A 7,724-nucleotide genomic window follows, 5' to 3' on the forward strand; every position below is an offset into this window, starting at 1 on the left:
TTCTTACGTAGTGTAAGAGCAATGTTATATGAAGAGGATTAGTGAAGCATGAAAAAATTTTCATGCAAAGAATTTTTGACTCTATCAATGATGGATAAATTTAGCTACTCAGTGATTTATACAAAACAAAAAATATATGAGTAGCCTCTTCTCTAGTAATAAAAATATTCGGATGAGAATGACATCAAGATGATTTGATAGAGAGAATATTGGAGTCTATCTTAGCATATGAATATCATGATGTCTTCTTGGTGTATAGAGATTTTTATATAACCTACAATCCAAATAAATATCCTAAATAAACTCTTGTGATTTCTCTTTGTAAATATCCTCTTGTATATCCTCATTAATAAATGCACTCTTCGCATCTATTTTTTGTAAAAATTGACCATGAATTGCATCAATGGTAAGAGTTAGGTCAATGGATTTAATTTGGTGAAAAGGGAAAAGTCTCATGATAGTCAATACTAGCAACCTATGCAAAACCGTTGGTCATAATTAATTATTTGTAATTGTGAATTGATCCATCTAGCACAAATTTGCTTCAAAATAATTTTCCTACACCAAAGCATTTTCCATCACTTAATAAATAGAACAAGCTTCAATGTTAAAGTAGTCCAGGTTGAAGGTCTGGAATAGATAGTCCAACCTTTCAGCCTTGACCTTCCAGAACACATCCATAACATAAAATAGAAAGAAAAATCAAAGAAGAATCATCACATAAAGGTATAAGACACTAAAATTATCCTGAAAAATCCCTTAAAGGAAAAAAAAAAATGAGGCTCGAAAGATTCATCTAGATTATATTAGATCCCATAACTTACTACAATTGTCACTAGGGCTTCTAAAATTTTAGGCCATAGCCAAGATTTACAATAGTCTCATACATCAACACCAAATTGAAACATCACCTCTAGAGACATATCTAGCTCCTCTAGAACCTATCACATACCTCAACTTTGTTAAATATTTACTCATCCTCTTTCTCTAGATCCCCTTAACTTCTTCTTCTCTTCCAAAAATCATAATCATTGCCTGTATACCATCTGCACTCCCTTAACTTGATTAACATGAATCACATCTCGACCCTAAAAACTAGACCCTATGTAATGTGTAAACAACCTATCCCTGGTCCTAAATCATCTCCAAACCTAAAATAACATCATGTGGTTTTCAAGACATACTCTACTAGTCCCAATTCACCTTCACATATATTTTCTTTCTAGCACATTCTTCCCCTCTCAAGAATATCATTCCAAACAATTCCCTGTTGATCAACTTGCCATAGAAGTACCTTAGAATTTTGAAGTCTATAATTTATGGAATAGTTAAATAAAAAGAAGTTGTTGATTTCTTTCCTTCAAAATCTTTTCTATACAAATAATGGATTAAGGATGCCCTTGAATGATTTGATTGGATAAGGATTGCATCTAATGTTTGTATCAAGGGTAGCACAATGGAATTATGGTGAAAATTAGGACATTTGAATGCCATGAAATTTGTTCTTTTAAACAAATGGGTTATATATGCTTCGTTATCATGTGATGTCTTGAATATATTTAACTCGAGGAAGCTTATTTCTGAGAAATTTCCCCCATTTAGGCTTATGACATGATTTATTCAATAATATAATATGTGTATATGTGTAAGATATTGTGTAAAATGTATGTATCTCTCTCTATTTGCATGCAACTAGATGTCGAAGGAGTGTTACTATGAATATTGGAGTGAAATATAGTGATTTTTTCTTATTTGATGCTTAACTCAATGACTAAAGTTACAGTTTTGTATTGAAAGTGTGGTTAAAATGAAGTTCCCTTGTAAATATTTTTACAATTTAGTGTACATATCGTAATTAATAGCATTTGGTGCTTCATGTACCCCTTGTGTAACGTGTTTATTTCAAATAATTGAAGCATAAGGAGGAAATTTAGTTGTCATTATCTTTCTTGAGTTAGAAAATATTATAATATATTTATGTTAAAAGGAAGTTTTTGATTAATGTGTGATAGTTGTCACCCTAACTCTTATGACTTCCAAGAGTAAGTAGAGTCTAAGGGGGGGAGGATGTAGTGTCCACCCTTGACTTGACTTGTTTTTATTAGAGTTGACTTTTAATTCACGCGTGATAGACATTATTGGGCATAGGCTATTTTGGATGACTTATACGATGTTGATACTATCATTATTGATTGTGTGATTTGATAGACACTATATACTTATTATGTGATAGATTATCAAAAGATTATATTGATCATGTGATTTGATGAGAATAAGTGTTGATGGATCATATACGTGTTCATATGCTTGATGGATTTTACATGCCTTACTATACTCATGAATTATACTAATCATGCACTTGATGATGTTTTGATGCACTAGCCATATTTAATGATTATGTGTGATGAGTTGATCTTATGGTGTGTTTGATTGTTGTATGGTTGTCTTCGGGATAGAGACAATGCCACATCACTCATTGCGAGCGGGATGTGCCAGACACCGACTCCACCTGGTTCCACAGGTCTGAGCGTGTCTTTAAATCCCAATGGCATATGGTTCAGAGTTGACACAAGTTCCCCTCACATACTCTAGGTCTAATTTGTTCGCTGTGAGTCATCAGCGTCTTGGCATAATTCACCATGTCAGTTAGTACGCTTGGTTTCTTCTATGTTGGGAGTATGTTAGTATTGGTTGGCTAATTCTATTATGTTGAGACTGATTATTTGATTATTGATGTGACATTTAATAGTTAATAAGGTTTATTTTAATTATTTTGATCAATAGCGGTTTGATTATTTGATTATCTAATGTTTAATTTAATTTATCAAATTCCTGCCTTTTTGGGTATTTAAATATTTATTTATTTTAATGATGATTTAATATTTATTGTTTAGCCTACGTTGTGGTTTTTATATTTATTTGATATTTGTGATTTGACCTTTTATTGGTATTTATTTATTTATTTAATCATCTATGGTTTAAATTTATTTGGTATTTAATGTTTATTTGGTTCTTTAACTCATTTATGAGCCTTTGGTTTATTTAATTTAATTCCCCCATTTGATTTATTTAATCGTGGCTCATGTTTTATTTATTAGTTTGACTTTTATGTTTAGGGGGATGTATAATAAAATAATAAAATATTCCCACCTAATTGTAAAAACATGATTTATATTTATCTTACCTACCCTCTTCTCTCATTGGTTGAATTTGAAAAGGGAGGTAAAACTATATCATATGGTGCGGTTGGTAAAATATATTATAGAATCGAATATTTTGATTGGTCCATGTAGAGGCTAGGGTTTTAGTTATCGTTTGGCTTTTTATTTCATTCCCGTGATGTGTTTCGGGTTGGCTTCTTCTTTGTAAAATTTTCTCTGCAAGATTTTCCTTTGGTTTTGGCTTGGATTGTTCCTGGAGCTTGTTGATTTGGCTTTTGGATTTTGGGAGCTCTTCTTCAGCTTCTTCCCATCACACGGGTTGCAGGTTGGTGATGTTTTTGTTGGCATTTGCATGAAGATTGCATTAATGATATGTTATGTTGTCTTTGATGTCAATTGAACCAGTAATGGTATTTATAATATTGCTGATATTGTTGTTATTATTGGTATTGGCTTGTAACCGGAAGGAAGAGCTTTGAGGAAGATGTTATAAACCGGTATGTTAGTTTGTGAACTGAACCAGTAAACCGGTATATAAGGTTAAACCCTTTTCTATTCAATGTAAGCGGTAAACCCTACCAGTTATTTTTTTTTAAACCCTAACCAATCAGTTTGTTGGTTTAAGATCTAATGATGAGTGGTAATGATGGAGACACATATGATAATTGAATGAGGATAAGTTCAGATTGTTTTTGGCACATTGTTTATTTGTTTGATTGTCTAGGGAATGAGCAAAGTGGATTGCATCTAATGCATAGCACATGATGAAATACAAAGTTTGATGAAGTGGTGATCATGGAGCAGTTGGAATTTTCTTGAAGAATGTGAAAAGATTGTTATGATTTCTAATGGTCAAGATTGAACTGACTTGTTTGTAATCTCTATGAGAGAATTAGGTTTTTGTTGTGTTACTGACCTAATTGATTTGTATTAAAGGTCGATGAAGTTGTTTGTGTAAAGCGGAAAAATCGAACCCTAGTCGTTCTCCCCTCCCCAACTCCAAGGAGAGAGAAGGGAGAGTCACTAGGGTTGATGGTTTTCACTTAGGGGAGACTTTACATTCAAAAGAGGGGTTGAAACCCACAAGATCCAATCCCACGCAATGCAAGATTGGATTCTATATGAGTTTCAAGGGTTAAGACATCAAGGATACCCTCTTTTGTAAAGAAATGTGGAAAGAATGATTGAACTAGGAATGCATGTAAAGTAGGAAAGATTCGCTTATAAACAGAGATAGGGATATGGGATGAAGCTGCGGACCTGGAATTAGCAGTAAAATGTTGAGACGGTGTTGTTCTGCAAATTTGAGCGAAAGTTGACGGGACGATGGCGCCCGACGTGCACACGGTCCTCCAAAAAATCCGCGAAACGAAGGGGGATCTGTTCGTCTCTGCACAAGGATTCCAGATCTTCAATTACAGCCGCGTACCTGCAACATGCGAAGGTGTAAATGTTGTTGTATGTAATGTGTTGTAAGTGATCTCCTCTTCAATGGTTGAATCCTTGTCTTGAATGCAACACTTAGCCTTGAATGGAGACTTAGAATGATCAATTGCTCGAAGGAATGCTTGAATGCTTGAATGCTTGAATGTTTGAATATTGCTTTCGCCTCTTTTCCACATATCTCCCCCTCCTTTTGAGAGGGGAAATGTAGTTTATATACTTGTCAATTAGGGCTGATAGACTGATTTTCCCGACCTTAGGCCGACCAAGAAATGTTATTTTCCAATTTGCAAACTTAAAGACCTGAAGCCCCATAAGAGACCGGGCCCAAAATAGGGCCAGGGACCAAGGCGCTGGGCGCCATGGTCCTGGGGGACAGCAGGGTGCAAGAAGGATCAGGCCAGGGTGCTAAGAAATGCAGTTTTTGGTGTCATGAACAAGTTTCGGGGTCTCCATTCAGGTTTCGTGTTGCATCGCCATCGTGAAGACCCAAATGCAGTCAAAATTACAAGTGTCGCAATTTTAGGACGCTACATTTAGCCCCCACTTTAGCGGGAGTATATGCTTACGCTCATACTTCCGGTAAAGTACAAAGAAACAACATTGAAAAACTTTCACCACGTCAAGGAGGCAAGATACACCAAGCCCCCAGTGGACTAAGGATCTTACGACTTCGATTGACAAAGTAAAAGGGAAGATCACGAGGGAGAACCATGACTATCAGTAGTAAGGTTCCCTCACTATGAGTCATGCAAGAAAGATATCAAAAATTTTCAAGGCAAAGCTAAATTTGTCAAGAAATTTTCAAGTATCTTGAAAAGATATGGACGGGATGTATGCCCCCCTACGTTAAAGCGATCGCACACGCCTCACCGGGGGTGATTGCTTTAAGGTAGTGATACATATAAGAAATGAGAAGGGAAAGGAGCATGTTATCGCAAGGATTTAGCCCCCAAGTGTGAGATAAGCCCAAGGATAATAGACACAGAACACAAAGCACAAGGTGACTTCGCTTTCCTCAAGGTCAGTATGCTGTATGATAATTCATGTATATCATATGTATGTATGCATAATTGTTCTTCATTCCCCAATCAAGGAAGGTCACCTAGAAGAAGGGAACACATGTGTCTTTTGAGTCAACATGAGAGAGACCAAAAGAGATCTCAATGCTTTGCATCGTCCTCAAGTAGACAACACTAAGGACAACAAATAGAAGAATGAGAGTAACACATAGAAGAAGTAACAAAAAATCAAGAGAGGAGGAGAGAATCTGCTATGCTAATGAACTAGTCTAGCACGTCATCTACCCCCCGATCTTGCTGATCAATATTTCGGGAAGGCAGGAAACATGCTAGAGGAGGAACATTCAACACAGTAGATGGAGCTATCACAAGATCCAAACAAGGGCTATGTTCATGTTCCAAGCCACGGTGTTCTTGTCTAGGAGCTAGGATAAGTGCTTTAGAAAATTCGTTAGATAGATGGTTATCGACATCAACATATTCATATTCACTATCAGAATGAACAGGAGTAACATTTTCATCATGAATAACATTTTCATCTATATCATCATCTAGATTTATAAAAATAGCATCTTTAACTCACACAAGATCAAGACCATCATGCATCTTATGTTTAGGAGATTTCGGCTCAATCATCGGCTGAGGAGAAAATGGAATAATATTGGCTGAAGGTATTTTTGGGGATTGCAAAGTTTGAGAAGCAGCTGCCTGAGCTCGAAGATGACGCTTTCATCGGCGTTCACGTGCAGAACGATTTTGTCTAGTCTTAGTAGGAAGTTGCGAAGATTGAGGAGGAGGAATGTTCTCATCCTTATCACTTGGGTGTTTAGGTTGAGGTCTCTTAGGTTGAAAAATAGGAGAAGAGGAAGGTCTCTTCTCTCCATAAGAGGAAGGAGGAGGAACTGCTCCATATAAGGGAGGAATATTTGGTTTAGGAAGGAGACCAAGTCCATCATGACGAGGAGGTATAGGTCTACTTTTAGGAAGTTTATTAGTCATAGGCATAGTCACATTCATAGGGATGGGTTGGGAATCTTCTTGAGGAAAGACATTAGTTTTATCTTTCAAAGGAAGAACTTCCTTCTCAAGAACGATAGGAATGTCAAGTTTGGGTGTTCTAGGTTCACTTAGAGATAGGATCATATCTTTTTTCCACTTTTGATAAGATTTGAAAAGATGATCACTTCGCGAAGGAAGAGACTGAAATTGTTTAGGCCAAAAGTAATCAATAGGAATGCTAGAAGTTCTTTCAGCTGGTTTAAAGAGACTATGATTGACAGTAACAACTTCACCATTATGGGGAAATTTCAAACACTTATGAATAGGAGAAGCAATGGCTTTCATGGAAGACAGCCAAGGATAGCCTAGCTTCACATGAAATTGTTCGGATGATGGAATAATAGCAAAGTCCACATCAAGGGATTTGTTATGGACCTCAATAGGTAATGTAATAGAACCAATTGCAGGAGAAGAAAATGCATCAAATAGTTTCACAACCACATTTGTTTCATCATAGATTACTTGATTCAATTGCAAAGTAAAAAGAAATTCTTCAGTAATGACATTAACCATGCAAGAAGGATCAATAAGCACTCCACGGCAAGGTGTATTCTTGACTTTTGCAACTATATATAAAGGACCATCAGGTGCCCTGATAGTTTCACTGGAATCAAATGTGATGGAAGGTTCTTTAGGGATTTTCTGCTACTCCACAAAGTTAATCACATTAGGAGTCATAGACACAAGATCATCAGGTGAGACAGAGGAATCAACAGTATCAATCGCATTAGAGGTATGAGTGGATCAGTAAAAATCTGAAGATTTTGGTTAGGAGGAGCTACAGATGTGTTGCCTTTATCATTCACACTAGAAACAGAGATAGTATTATTATCAATCAAATCTTGAATTTTACCCTTTAAAGCAAAACATTTTTCAGTATCATGCCCAGGATGACGATGAAATTGACAAAAAGATTTGTTATCAAAATAGGGTGAATTAATCTTTGCAGGATCTATTTGCCTTATAGGAGGGAGGGTAAGCACATTTTGTTCCAATAACTTTTTCATAATACTATGCAATGATTCATTCAAAGGAGTAA

This window comes from Cryptomeria japonica, chromosome 11 (genome assembly GCF_030272615.1).
Source record: "Cryptomeria japonica chromosome 11, Sugi_1.0, whole genome shotgun sequence".
Taxonomy (NCBI): domain Eukaryota; kingdom Viridiplantae; phylum Streptophyta; class Pinopsida; order Cupressales; family Cupressaceae; genus Cryptomeria; species Cryptomeria japonica.